Raw genomic sequence first — 15,459 nt, 5'->3', positions numbered from 1 at the left:
GTTTAAAAAGTTAAAAACAGTTACATGCGGTTGCATGTATTTTTTTTCTGTCAAAATAGAAAGAATAAACATATTTAGTAAGAAAGATGAAGTACTTTATTGACATGTTATTTCCAGGCTTTTGAGGGCCGCATACAATTATGTGGCGGGCGAGATCTGGCCCCCGGGCGGGTCTTGCAGCATTCATTCATCCATCTCTGCTCTCGCATCTCTCTTTTTATATAAGGCACATGTTGCAACATGACCAGAACCGAGCAAGCGTGTATTTTTGTATCTCCTAATCTAACAACACAAAACTTTTCCTTCATGTTAAAAAAACACCCTTAAAGAGACAAACTCCAATTAAAAAGAATACAATATTTTTTTTAAAGTAGGAATAGAAGGTTGTTTTTTGATTGATTGATTGAGGCTTTTATTAGTAGATCGCACAGTACAGTACATATTCCGTACAATTGACCACTAAATGGTAACACTCGAATAAGTTTTTCAACTTGTTTAAGTCGGGGTTCACTTAAATTAGACTTAGACTTCCTTTTTATTGTAATTCAAATTTGAACTTTACAGCATAGATAAGAACGAAATTTTGTTACATAAGCTCATGGTAGTACAGGATAAAAAAGCAATAAGGTGCATACAGGTAAAAGCCAGTAAATTAGAATATTTTGAAAAACTTGATTTATTTCAGTAATTGCATTCAAAAGGTGTAACTTGTACATTATATTTATTCATTGCACACAGACTGATGCATTCAAATGTTTATTTCATTTAATTTTGATGATTTGAAGTGGCAACAAATGAAAATCCAAAATTCCGTGTGTCACAAAATTAGAATATTACTTAAGGCTAATACAAAAAAGGGATTTTTAGAAATGTTGGCCAACTGAAAAGTATGAAAATGAAAAATATGAGCATGTACAATACTCAATACTTGGTTGGAGCTCCTTTTGCCTCAATTACTGCGTTAATGCGGCGTGGCATGGAGTCGATGAGTTTCTGGCACTGCTCAGGTGTTATGAGAGCCCAGGTTGCTCTGATAGTGGCCTTCAACTCTTCTGCGTTTTTGGGTCTGGCATTCTGCATCTTCCTTTTCACAATACCCCACAGATTTTCTATGGGGCTAAGGTCAGGGGAGTTGGCGGGCCAATTTAGAACAGAAATACCATGGTCCGTAAACCAGGCACGGGTAGATTTTGCGCTGTGTGCAGGCGCCAAGTCCTGTTGGAACTTGAAATCTCCATCTCCATAGAGCAGGTCAGCAGCAGGAAGCATGAAGTGCTCTAAAACTTGCTGGTAGACGGCTGCGTTGACCCTGGATCTCAGGAAACAGAGTGGACCGACACCAGCAGATGACATGGCACCCCAAACCATCACTGATGGTGGAAACTTTACACTAGACTTCAGGCAACGTGGATCCTGTGCCTCTCCTGTCTTCCTCCAGACTCTGGGACCTCGATTTCCAAAGGAAATGCAAAATTTGCATGGTTGGGTGATGGTTTGGGGTGCCATGTCATCTGCTGGTGTCGGTCCACTCTGTAACCTGGCTTTTTAGCATTAAGCTAATGTTACATGAGTCGGCAATTGCTAATCAATAAATAGCTAGTTCTGTTTTAACGTCGGGTTAATATTGTGGAGGGGGCTAAATTGTTATGGAAAATAATAATGTAACGTTAGGTAATTTCAGTACTCCCACATACATTCCTCTGGGACATTTGTATTATATATTTTAAGCAGGTGTTTTTTGTTTACATTGTTATTGCCTTCTGGTTAGCTAATGTTTGCCCTGCAGGTAATAGTCACTTTTCCACCCCTTTATATATTAGGTATAGTTGTAAGTAAAAAAAAAAAGGTCAAAGACAAAGCTATTCGGGTTCTTGTGAGTATATACACTTCACTGCCGATGTGGGGGGGGCGCCACCTAAAATCTTGCCTAGGGCGCCAGATTGGTTAGGGCCGGGCCTGAACACAACAAAACAACAAGACAGTGTGTTACCTCACTCCCTGCCCTCCAGAGTGACCCCCTTGGTTGCCATAGCAACGGCCCGCAGATTCCCGGATGTCGTCCCGCCCCCCCCCTCCCCTCCCCGACTGTTCCAACATGGCGTCGGCAAAGTGAGACTTGGGGCTGTTTAGTTCGCTCACTCAGTCCGCCTCCACCCTTTTAAAGTGACCCGGGGGCTCCTCCTCGGTCTCTGCGGCGCCCGAGTCGCTTCACTTTGGGGATTTGTGTGGTGAGTGTGGGCTTTTTGTTTTGTTTTGTTCCGTTGGTAACTTCAGTTGGAGCTCTGCTGTTCCCTTCCCGTTGACGTGCTAGCTCTCGCTAACGTTAGCCGCTAGCGAGCCCGCTCTGCTAAAGTTACTCATTTCCAGTAAGACCTCGCTGTTATGTCACTGGAAGGATTTACAGGTGGGTCTTCCGAGCAGCTGGTTAATTGTACGTTCACGCAGACGAGACGCTTCCTGGGATAATTGCAGCCACGGAAGCCAGGTTCATTGACGACTAGGTAGCGCCAGACTAAACTAGTTCCACACATTCTTGACTCGACTCGAAGTTGCGCTTTGTCAAGTGGTCACTTCCGGCCAAGGTGAACGCTTCCGGTTCGACTGCGGCCATGTTGACGCTCCTTGACCGCCGACTGGCGTCGTGCGTTGTCACCCGGAGGGGGATGAAAGATGGAGATGACACTGAGCAGACTGTTGGTTTGTCAGCAGGCTCCTGTGATTAGTGCTGGGGATAACAAACATTCCTAGGATGCGTGGAAGGGGGTCATTCCTCACCTGGACCATCATTAAAGTTAAAAAGTTAAAGTACCAATGATTGTCACACACACACTAGGTGTGGCGAGATTATTCTCTGCATTTGACCCATCACCCTTGATCACCCCCTGGGAGGTGAGGGGAGCAGTGGGCAGCAGCGGTGGCCGCGCCCGGGAATCATTTTGGTGATTTAACCCCCAATTCCAACCCTTGATGCTGAGTGCCAAGCAGGGAGGTAATGGGTCCCATTTTTTTATAGTCTTTGGTATGACTCGGCCGGGGTTTGAACTCACAACCTACCGATCTCAGGGCGGACACTCTAACCACTAGGCCACTGAGTAGGTTCGTTCATCAAGGCCCCCTTGTGGTGGGTTCATGTTTACATTGATTGATTGATTGATACTTTTATTAGCAGAGGTGGGTAGTAACGCGCTACATTTACTCCGTTACATCTACTTGAGTAACTTTTGGGATAAATTGTACTTCTAAGAGTAGTTTTAATGCAACTTACTTTTACTTTTACTTGAGTATATTTATAGAGAAGAAACGCTACTTTTACTCCGCTACTTTTATCTACATTCAGCTCGCTACTCGCTACTAATTTTTATCGATCTGTTAATGCACGCTTTGTTTGTTTTGGTCTGTCAGACAGACCTTCAAAGTGCCTGCCTTACTGGTGACGTTTCACTCCGCTCCACCAATAAAATGCAGTCACTAGTGACCAGAGGTGGGTAGAGTAGCCAGAAATTGTACTCAAGTAAGAGTACTGTTACTTTAGAGATTTATTACTCAAGTAAAAGTAAGGAGTAGTCACCCAAATATTTACTTGAGTAAAAGTAAAAAGTATGTTGTGAAAAAACTACTCAAGTACTGAGTAACTGATGAGTAACATACACACACATATCATATATATATATATATATATATAAATATATATATATATATATATATATATATATATATATATATATATATATATATATATATACACACACACATTTATATATATATATATATATATATATATATGTCTTAATAAGGTTATCCAAAAAATAGTGCTCGATACCGTAGTAGAGCGCAATATATGTATGTGTGGGGAAAAAAAATCACAAGACTATTTCATCTCTACAGGCCTGTTTCATGAGGGGGGTACCCTCAATCGTCAGGAGATTTCTGACGAGAAATCTCCTGACGATTGAGGGTACCCCCCTCATGAAACAGGCCTGTAGAGATGAAATAGTCTTGTGATTTTTTTCCCCCCACACATACATATATATATATATATATATATATATATATATATATATATATATATATATATATATATATATATATATATATATATATATATATATATATATATATATATATATATATATATATATATACGCACACATTTATTTTTATATATATATATATATATATATATATATATATATATATATATATATATATATATATATATATATATATATATATACACAGTATATAATTTATATTTATTTATTTTGCCGTTTTTGTTTACATGTTAAAGGTGTTTTAATGAATATACATGCATGTTTTAACACATATAGATTCCTTTCTTTCATGAAGACAAGAATATAAGTTGGTGTATTAACTGATTCTGATGACTTGCATTGATTGGAATCAGACAGTAGTGATGACAAACGTCCACGTTTTCAAATGGAGGAGAAAAAAGTCCCTCCTTTCTGTCTAATACCACATGAAAGTGGTTGATTTTTGGCATCTTATTTGTCCAGCTTCCATATTCGTTTTCACACACTTTACAAGAAATACATTGGCGGCAAATTCCGTAGCTTGCTAGCTTGTTTGCGCTGGCTTTCGGAGACTCTTATTTTGAAAGCGCAGGCGCGATGGAGCGGCACTTTTATTGTGAAGACAGGAACTGTGCAGTCAGTCTTTAGGCTTTTGACAGGATGTACGGTTGAAATAAAAGGGTCTTTTTTCCTTCACACTTTTGATTGATTGATTGAAACTTTTATTAGTAGATTGCACAGTACAGTATATATTCCGTACAATTGACCACTAAATGGTAACACCCCAATAAGTTTTTCAACTTGTTTAAGTCAGGTCATGTGACCGCCTGGCTCTGTTTGATTGGTCCAACGTCACCAGTGACTGCATCTGATTGGTGGAACGGAGTGAACGTCACCAGTGACTGTATTTGTTGAAACGCAGGCACTATGAAGGTCTGTCTGACAGACCAAAACAAACAAAGCGTGCATTAACAGATCGATAAAAAATAGTAGCGAGTAGCGAGCTGAATGTAGATAAAAGTAGCGGAGTAAAAGTAGCGTTTCTTCTCTATAAATATACTCGAGTAAAAGTAAAAGTATGTTGCAATAAAACTACTCTTAGAAGTACAATTTATCCCAAAAGTTACTCAAGTAGATGTAACGGAGTAAATGTAGCGCGTTACTACCCACCTCTGCTAGTGACGTTTGACTCCGTTCCACCAATCAGATGCAGTCACTGGTGACGTTGGACCAATCAAACAGAGCCAGGCGGTCACATGACCTGACTTAAACAAGTTGAAAAACTTATTGGGGTGTTACCATTTAGTGGTCAATTGTACGGAATATGTACTGTACTGTGCAATCTACTAATACAAGTTTCAATCAATCAATCAAAAGTGTGAAGGAAAAAAGACACTTTTTTTATTTCAAACGTACATCCCGTCACAAGCCTAAAGACTGACTGCACAGTTCCTGTCTTCACAATAAAAGTGCCGCTCCATCGCGCCTGCGCTTTCAAAATAAGAGTCTCCGAAAGCCAGCGCAAACAAGCTAGCAAGCTACGGAATTTGCCGCCAATGTATTTCTTGTAAAGTGTGTGAAAACGAATATGGAAGCTGGACAAATAAGATACCAAAAACCAACCACTTTCATGTGGTATTAGACAGAAAGGAGGAACTTTTTTTCTCCTGCATTTGAAAACGTGGACGTTAAGCACTGCTGTCTGATTACAATCAATGCAAGTCATCAGAATCAGGTAATACACCAACTTATATTCTTGTCAACATGAAAGAAAGGAATCTATATGTTAAACATGCATGTATATTCATTAAAACACCTTTAACATGTAAACAAAAACGGCAAAATAAATAAATATAAATTATATACTGTATATATCAATGTATGTGTATATATGTATATATATATATATATATATATATATATATATATGATATGTGTGTGTATGTTACTCATCAGTTACTCAGTACTTGAGTAGTTTTTTCACAACATACTTTTTACTTTTACTCAAGTAAATATTTGGGTGACTACTCATTACTTTTACTTGAGTAATAAATCTCTAAAGTAACAGTACTCTTACTTGAGTACAATTTCTGGCTACTCTACCCACCTCTGTTTATTAGTACAAACCCCGTTTCCATATGAGTTGGGAAATTGTGTTAGATGTAAATATAAACGGAATACAATGATTTGCGAATCATTTTCAACCCATATTCGGTTGAATATGCTACAAAGACAACATATTTGATGCTCAAACTGATAAACATTTTTTAACTTTAGAATTTGATGCCAGCAACACGTGACAAATAAGTTGGGAAAGGTGGCAATAAAGACTGATAAAGTTGAGGAATGCTCATCAAACACTTATTTGGAACGTCCCACAGGTGAACAGGTAAATTGGGAACAGGTGGGTGCCATGATTGGGTTGAAAAGTAGATTCCATGAAATGCTCAGTCATTCACAAACAAGGATGGGGCGAGGGTCACCACTTTGTCAACAAATGCGTGAGCAAATTGCTGAACAGTTTAAGAAAAACCTTTCTCAACCAGCTATTGCAAGGAATTTAGGGATTTCACCATCTACGGTCCGTAATATCATCAAAGGGTTCAGAGAATCTGGAGAAATCACTGCACGTAAGCAGCTAAGCACGTGACATTCGATCACTCAGGCTGTACTGCATCAACAAGCGACATCAGTGTGTAAAGGATATCACCACATGGGCTCAGGAACACTTCAGAAACCCACTGTCAGTAACTACAGTTTGTCGCTACATCTGTAAATGCTAGTTAAAACTCACCTATGTAAGGCGAAAACCGTTGATCAACAACACCCAGAAAGGCTGTCTGCTTCGCTGGGCCTGAGCTCATCTAAGATGGACTGATACAAAGTGGAAAAGTGTTCTGTGGTCTGACGAGTCCACATTTCAAACTGTGGACGTCGTGTCCTCCGGACCAAAGAGGAAAAGAACCATCCGGATTGTTATAGGCGCAAAGTTGAAAAGCCAGCATGTGTGATGGTATGGGGGTGTATTAGTGCCCAAGACATGGGTAACTTACACATCTGTGAAGGCGCCATTAATGCTGAAAGGTACATACAGGTTTTGGAGCAACATATGTTGCCATCCAAGCAACGTTGCCATGGACGCCCCTGCTTATTTCAGCAAGACAATGCCAAGCCACGTGTTACATCAACGTGGCTTCATAGTAAAAGAGTGCGGGTACTAGACTGGCCTGCCTGTAGTCCAGACCTGTCTCCCATTGAAAATGTGTGGCGCATTATTAAGCCTAATATACCACAACGGAGACCCCCGGACTGTTGAACAACTTAAGCTGTACATCAAGCAAGAATGGGAAAGAATTCCACCTGAGAAGCTTAAAAAATGTGTCTCCTCAGTTCCCAAATGTTTACTGAGTGTTGTTAAAAGGAAAGGCCATGTAACACAGGGGTGAACATGCCCTTTCCCAACTACTTTGGCACGTGTTGCAGCCATGAAATTCTAAGCTAATTATTATTTGCAAAAAAATAAATAAAGTTTATGAGTTTGAACATCAAATATCTTGTCTTTGTAGTGCATTCAATTGAATATGGGTTGGAAAGGATTTGCAAATCATTGTATTCCGTTTATATTTACATCCAACACAATTACCCAACTCATATGGAAACAGGGTTTGTAGATTGCACAGTACAGTACATATTCCTTGCTGGAATCGACTTTCACAATATCTGGTATCAATCACCAGCATAGTGGGTTTTAAGAATAGACTAAGAGGAGAAGTATTGCGGAAAGAGATTATTCTAGATTGTACCTAATGTCATGACTGTTTTTTATTGACTATTGACTATTTTATTGATTGTGGGACAAGCAGTAGAAAATGGATGGATGGTACATTTTCGTCACTCATTGTTTGTCTTTGGTATACGTGTATATGTTAGGCCATTGGTTCTTTGTTTTATTTTTGCAAAAATATATATATATATTTTTATATTGCTCTTTTTATCTTTGGTATGAACATTATTTGTAAACTCGAAGTTATTAGTACTTTTTTGGGTTCTTTGTTGTTGCTATTTTTGTATTACAACATTTAATTATTTGATCATGTTGTAGTGCATTGTAATCTTTCGTTTTGTGATTGTGTGATGTTTTTTGCCTGGACCCCAGGAAGAATAGTCTCCACTGCGGTGTAGACTAATGGGGATCCTTAATAAACTAATTCCGTAAAATTGACCACTAAATGGTAACACCCGAATAAGTTTTTCAATTTGTTTAAGTCGGGGTACACGTAAATCAATTCATGGTACAAGTATATACTATCATCATAATACAGTCATCACACAAATTAATCATCAGAGTATATACATTGAATTATTTACATTATTTACAGTCCAGGGGGTGGGATGTGGAGGGGTAAGGGACGGGAGGGGGTTAGGTTTGGTTGATATCAGCACTTCAGTCATCAACAATTATATCATCTGAGAAATGGACATTGTAACAGTGTAGGTCTCACTTTGTAGGATATGTACAGCGAGCAGTGAACATAGTGAACTCAGAAAGCATAAGAACAAGTATATACATTTGATTATTTACATTTGATTAATTACAATCCGGGGAGGTGGCATGTGGAGGGGGGAGGGTGTTAGTCTGGGGTTGTAGTTGCCTGGAGGTGTTCTTTTAGTGCGGTTTTGAAGGAGGGTAGAGATGCACTTTCTTTTACACCTGTTGGGAGTGCATTCCATATTGATGTGGCATAGAAGGAGAATGAGTTAAGACCTTAGTTAGATCGGAATCTGGGTTTAACATGGTTTGTGGAGCTCCATCTGGTGTTGTGGTTATGGCGGTAGTTTGACATGTACTTCGGTATCAGGGAGGTGTAGCGGATTTTATAGACTAGGCTCAGTGCAAGTTGTTTTACTCTGTCCTCCACCCTGAGCCAGCCCACTTTGGAGAAGTGGGTAGGAGTGAGGTATGATCTGGGGTGGAGGTTGAGAAGTAACCTGACTGGTTTGTTCTGGGATTGTTTCCATACACTCCTAAAATATACACTATATTGCCAAAAGTATTTGGCCACCTGCCATGACTCACATATGAACTTGAAGTGCCATCCCATTCCTAACCCATAGGGTTCACGATGTTGTCGGTCCACCTTTTGCAGCTATTACAGCTTCAACTCTTCTGGGAATGCTGTCCACAAAGTTGGGGAGTGTGTCTATAGGAATTTTCCACCATTCTTCCAAAAGCGCATTGGTGAGGTCACACACTGATGTTGGTCGAGAAGGCCTGGCTCTCAGTCTCCGTTCTAATTCATCCCAAAGGTGTTCTATCGGATTCAGGTCAGGACTCTGTGCAGGCCAATCAAGTTCATCCACACCAGACTCTGTCATCCATGTCTTTATGGACCTTGCTTTGTGTACTGGTGCACAGTCATGTTGAAGAGGAAGGGACCCACTCCAAAGTGTTCCCATAAGGTTGGGAGCAATTTTTAGGCAACATATTAACTGACATTCCTTTCTACTTTAATTGTACTGAACGGCCAGGATTTTCCCACGCGTTGATAAGTACAATTTCCGGGTCCACGCCCAGTGGCAGACTGACCTCCAGCGTGTTTTGCGGAAGTTTAGACACGCTGGTGTGTATTGGATGAGATCTTAATGAGAAGAAAATAGAGATAAGCCTGCGGAGCAAAGTGTTACACTTTATAAAATGGGTCTTTCAGCGTTTGCCAGGCCAAGGACACCCAAAATGATGGGGAGGTGGAGCAGGGACCCCCCTACTTATAACTCCCGTATAAAATTATGATCGTGTTTTAGATTAAACTGGTCCTAAAGTTACCTTTTTATCGTGCAATATTAAGATCTTCAAATAATACTATATAGCGCTGTTGGAAGCTAACTGGAAACTAGTTTGCTAGTATATAAGCCCGACCCAATAAATTTTAGGGAAAATAAAGTTCTCCATATACTAGGGATGTCCCGATCCAGGTTTTTGCACTTCCGATCCGATACCGATATTGTTTTTGCATTTCCGATCCGATACCGATACTGACCGATACCGATACTGACCGATACTGGCCTATCCGAGCATGTATTAAAGTTTAAAGTTATTTAGCCTACTTAGTTGTCAGAATCATGTTGAAAAGGGTTTTAGTACTCTTGATAACAACTAGTCAGCTGAATTAGGTGAGTTTGAATAATACACAATGGTTGGTAACAAGAAACTGACCTGTTTATTCAAGGATAAACACAAAATAGACAAAATTATACATGACAAACAGAAATGGCATCATTGAAACTAGGGCTGGGCGATATGGCCTTTTTTTAATATTGCGATATTTTAAGGCCATATTGCGATACACAATATATATCTCGATATTTTGCCTTAGCCTTGAATGAACACTTGATGCATATAATCACAGCATTATGATGATTCTATGTGTTTTGATTGATTGAGACTTTTATTAGTAGGTTGCACAGTGAAGTACATATTCCGTACAATTGACCACTAAATGGTAACACCCCAATAAGTTTTTCAACTTGTTTAAGACGGGGTCCACTTAAATTGATTCATGATACAGATATATACTATCAGATATATACTATCATCATAATACAGTCATCACACAAGATAATCACATTGAATTATTTACATTATTTATAATCCAGGGTGTGGAGGGGGGCGCCTGATGTAAGTGTCAAAAAGACAACTAAAAGAGTTTGATATGTGAATAAATCTAAAGTTAAAATATAGGGTAGAAATGTGCCCATTTTCAGGAATTGTGTACATTAAAACATTCTTCTTCAAACTGCATTAATATATGCTACTTTTAAACTTTCATGCAGAGAAGGAAATCACAACTAAAAAAATCACTATTTTTTCATACGGTGTTGATGTGGAGATTTTTGCCATTTTGATGGTGTGGAGTCTGGACGTGTGGCACCGAATGGAGATAAGCGTCTCGACAGACTTCACAATATTTGAACAATGATGACGAAAACTGTTGTCTCTGTCGTGTCCGTGTGGCGAAAATTGTTATGCGCTTATTTTTTTATTTGATTTTGTGCGTGGCATCGATTTGCCGTGCGCAGAGGACGCTTGAGCAGGCGCGCGCCTTAGCGGCAGCGCTAGCATCACAGCTAACGTTAGCCATGCCGCTACCTCGCTCTCTGCTCGGGGAGGACGTATACGTATGTGACGTATGACGTGACAGTATGTGACGTGTGTAAGAAGGTGCACTTGCTGTCTGTGAGAGGGAGACATAGGAAAGAGTGAGAAGAGCCTGTCGTGTAATGCCAGCAGCTAAAAGCAACTGCGTGAGAATTGTGGATGTGTTGAAGGAGTGCTGCAAAATGCGGAACGGAAATTACGGAGCAGCAGAAAAGTGGAATGTATTATTTAAATAGGTGCGTTGGAAAACACGGACCGGACTTTTTTTTTTTAACTGGATCTGGATCGGCATTTTCCCATGCTTTGCCGATACGTAATTTTTGGCAAATATCGGCAGCCGATCCGATCCAAATATCGGATCGGGACATCCCTACCATATACTGTATTTGCCGCACCAGACTATTAGCCGCAGATGTATACATTGCGAAAGGAGTTATTTACACAGAAAGATTTTGTAAATGTTTTTTTATATACCTTAATTGTTTCCAACTGGTGTCTGTAACACGGCAGTAAAACGGCTGATCTACAAAACAGAAGTCATCGTCATGGCCCCAGTAGCTGCGGATGCAAGCTCTCCAATCAGCTAGACAGACTCTGACTCCACAGGGACGTGTTGGTGAGTTTACTGAGGAATTTGTGAAACTGAAGCAATACAAAAAGAACGCGATTGTAAGTTAATAATACTAACAGACACTCGTAAAGGTGCTAGCATGTTTGCTAATGCTAATGCTAACAAAGCTAGCATCATTACATTACGAAAGCACATACAGATATGCTTATATGGAAAAAACCTCAGCCTCAGAAACAACAGAATAAATAAGTGCATCGTGAAGTTTAGGAAGTGTAGATGGAAGTGCCTTAGAGCAGAAGTAAGGAGTTATTGACAGGAAATTAACAAATAGATGAATAGGAGTTATACCTTAGCTAGGAGTTTATACCTGCATTATCCTTTTCATCCTTGTAACTGAGATACTGTGTGGAACAATTTCCCTTGTGGATCAATAAAGTTTAAGTCTAAGTCTATTACAGACAGGATAATATAACAAATGTTGATGTATCAGCATTGTCACAGCCAGGAGTTTGTATCGATCCATTAAGAATATTGTCGATACTGAAGTGATTAGGTGAATATTTTTATTTTCATAAAGTCATGTTTTTGTTGTTTGTTTGCGCTAATGTTTGCAATTTTGGGGAATATTTCATTGAACCCAGAAGGACTTTGAGGGCAGAAACCAAAGGATTTATAGGAGTAATACTGTAGATGGTAGTTTTTGCTTTAGTTGAGTTATTGTGTACTATTGACTTTGTTTGGATCAAACAATTGTATATAATAAAAGAGAATAAGGCACTAGTTTAAATGTTGTGCTGATATGTTTTAAACGGTCAATAGTACTCACCATAAAATTGAAATACCGTATTTTCCGCACTATAAGCCGCCCCGGGTTATTAGCCGCACCTTCAATGAATGGCATATTTCAAAACTTTGTTCACCTATAAGCCGCCCCGGGTTATAAGCCGCGCCTACGCTGCGCTAAAGGGAATGTCAAAAAAACAGTCAGATAGGTCAGTCAAACTTTAATAATATATTACAAACCAGCGTTCTAACAACTCTGTTCACCCCCAAAATGTAATGTGCAAATGTGCAATCACAAAAATAGTAACACTCAAATTACTGCAGAGCAATAGCAACATCAATAACTCAACGTTGCTCGAACGTTAATGTCACACAACACACAAAATAAACATTTAAAGCTCACTTTCTGAAATTATTCCTCATCCATAAATCCCTCGAATTCTTCTTCAGTGTCTGAATTAAAAAGTTGGGCGAATACGGCATCCAAAATGGCCGGCTCCGTCTCGTCGAGGTCATTAGAGTCAATGTTGCTGTTGTTTTTCCAGCAGTTCCATGAATCCTGCCTTCCGGAAAGCTCGGACCACAGTTGAGACCGATATATCCGCCCAGGCATTTACAATCCACTGGAAGATGTTGGCGTATGTCGTCCGGCGCTGTCTCCCTGTCTTAGTGGCGCAGGTTACCTTGCTGCTCTATTTCCGTGTTCTACTGCGTGACTTATTGCCTTGAGTTTGAATTCTGCGTTGTACGCGTGTCTCTTAATAGGAGCCATTTTGTGGTCTTTACAGATGTAAACACACAAATGAAATGAAACGTAATATCCGCGCGCTTCTTCTTCTATGGGGGCGGGTGGTTGCTTACAGTAGAAGAAGAAGCGCTTCCTCTTCTATGGGGGCGGGTGCTTACCTTGGCGGTTGCTTACCATAGAAGAAGAAGCGCTTCCTCTTCTACGGGGAAAAAAGATGGCGGCTGTTTACCGTAGTTGCAAGACCTAAACTTTATGAAAATGAATCTTAATATTAATCCATATATAAAGCGCACCGGGTTATAAGCCGCACTGTCAGTTTTTGAGAAAATGTGTGGTTTTTAGGTGCGGCTAATAGTGCGGAAAATACGGTAAACATTTACAGTTAGTACGTGTGATTTATATCGGTATCGGTCGATTTCACTCATGGATGATCGGAATATTCAGCAAATCCCTGATTGGAACATCCCTAATCATAAATAGCAAATAGCAAATTCAAAATGCCCTTGCTCAACTCAAATGTGGTGTAAACGGCTTCACCCAAATGGTCAGAATACAAAAACAATTGTAAACATAAAGTTTTTTTGGGAAAATCTCAATCAAACCTTAAAAGGGTTACAACAGGCTTCACTGAAGTAGTAAAGTCACAGCATTCAACAAAAAATATTTTAAAAGGCCATCATGCAGCCCACCCTTGGAACGGCCAAATCTTCCAGTGCCTTTTTTATATTCATAATTCCCAAAATGATGTACCGGTATATGAGTTAGTTGTGTATTCCCCTCATATCCAAACCCTCTGCAATGGCTTTCTTCCCATCTTCTGCTGTATGAGAGCCACAAAACTGACAAGCATGCAAAGCAGCTTTAAATTGTAGCTGGAGGCATCAACCCCGTGTGCAGTCAGGCTCGGTACCGACATGGGGCGCACGCCAGAGCTCCAAATATGTGTTGTGAAACTTTCAGCTGCCGCGTTTTGTTTTAGATCACGTTGTGTATTTTCTTGTACAGCTGCAGTAAGGCGGTGTCAGCAAAGTAGTGTCGGGCTGAGATGGGCTCGTTGTTCAAAGCGTGATTTGCTTTGTGTTTTTGTTCTATTTTGGATATTTTTCTTTCCTTTGAAAGTCCAAGGTTTGTTGCTCTGAGTTCAGCACAGCCTTGTTGAACGCTTCGTACTCCTCTCTATGCTTTGTCTGCAGAAGATGTATTATATTCGTGGTGTTGAACGCTAGAGCTCCGCAATACGGCTTGAAACTGTATCACAACATGTTTTTTTATCATGCTCGATATTTATAATTATTTATGATTTAAGGACAGTATGTTATGTAAATGTAAACATTTTTATTTCAAATGTAACTTTCCTCCAATTATAATCCCCCCAGCTATCGAGGCAGGAAAGGAAATGTCAACACAAGCATAGAAAACAAACAATGTCAAGTAAATTCTAAAATCAAAATAAACACTTAACAATAACCTCTTTACATTAAGGTGCCACATAAAGGAATATATAAGTAATACTTAATAATGTGGAACACAATAGTGCAAAGTGTGAAAATGTAAACTTGGAGAAACCTGAGAAGCACAATGTTTTGCAGGTTTAGTGCCAGGAAGTTACGTGGGCTGTGTAACATTTAATTTGGTCTGTTATTGTTATTTAGTTATGGAAATTAAGTTATATTATGCAGTAATTATTTAAACATTATTGAACCAAATTATTATTTTAAAGTAGCAAATTTGCTATATTGTTTTATTTATTTCAGTCATACAGTCCTTCACTCTAATTCTTACCTGTTGTTTTCGTACATCGGAATAGAGAACGGACGTGGGTTGAGAAGAAAAGCTGAGTGCGGTGAAGGACTACGGTCAGTTTGAAAAGATCCAAAAATATGTCATACTTTTAAAGGGGAACATTATCACAATTTCAGAATGGTTAAAACCATTAAAAATCAGTACCCAGAGGCTTATTATATTTTTCGAAGTTTTTTTCAAAATTTTACCCATCACGCAATATCCCTAAAAAAAGCTTCAAAGTGCCTGATTTTAACCATCGTTATAAACACCCGTCCATTTTCCTGTGACGTCACATAGTGATGCCAATACAAACAAACATGGCGGATAGAACAGCAAGATATAGCGACATTAGCTCGGATTCAGACTCGGATTTCAGCGGCTTAAG

The 15,459-nt window shown here is 39.4% G+C and overlaps 1 protein-coding gene across 1 annotated transcript in view; it reads left to right on the top strand.

Moving 5' to 3' along the window:
- Nucleotides 1–2,094: 2,094 nt before the first annotated feature.
- pak4 (p21 protein (Cdc42/Rac)-activated kinase 4) overlaps nt 2,095–15,459 on the top strand; it is a 62,611-nt gene continuing 49,246 nt past the window's right edge. The window contains exon 1 of the mRNA XM_061972314.1: nt 2,095–2,228. The gene's annotated coding sequence lies outside the window, so the exon portion shown is untranslated. The remainder of the gene's footprint in view (nt 2,229–15,459) is intronic.

Source organism: Nerophis lumbriciformis, linkage group LG17 (genome assembly GCF_033978685.3).
Source record: "Nerophis lumbriciformis linkage group LG17, RoL_Nlum_v2.1, whole genome shotgun sequence".
NCBI classification, from domain to species: domain Eukaryota; kingdom Metazoa; phylum Chordata; class Actinopteri; order Syngnathiformes; family Syngnathidae; genus Nerophis; species Nerophis lumbriciformis.
The sequence above is the reverse complement of the archived record's forward strand: the minus strand, read 5'-3'. Positions and strand labels throughout refer to the sequence as shown.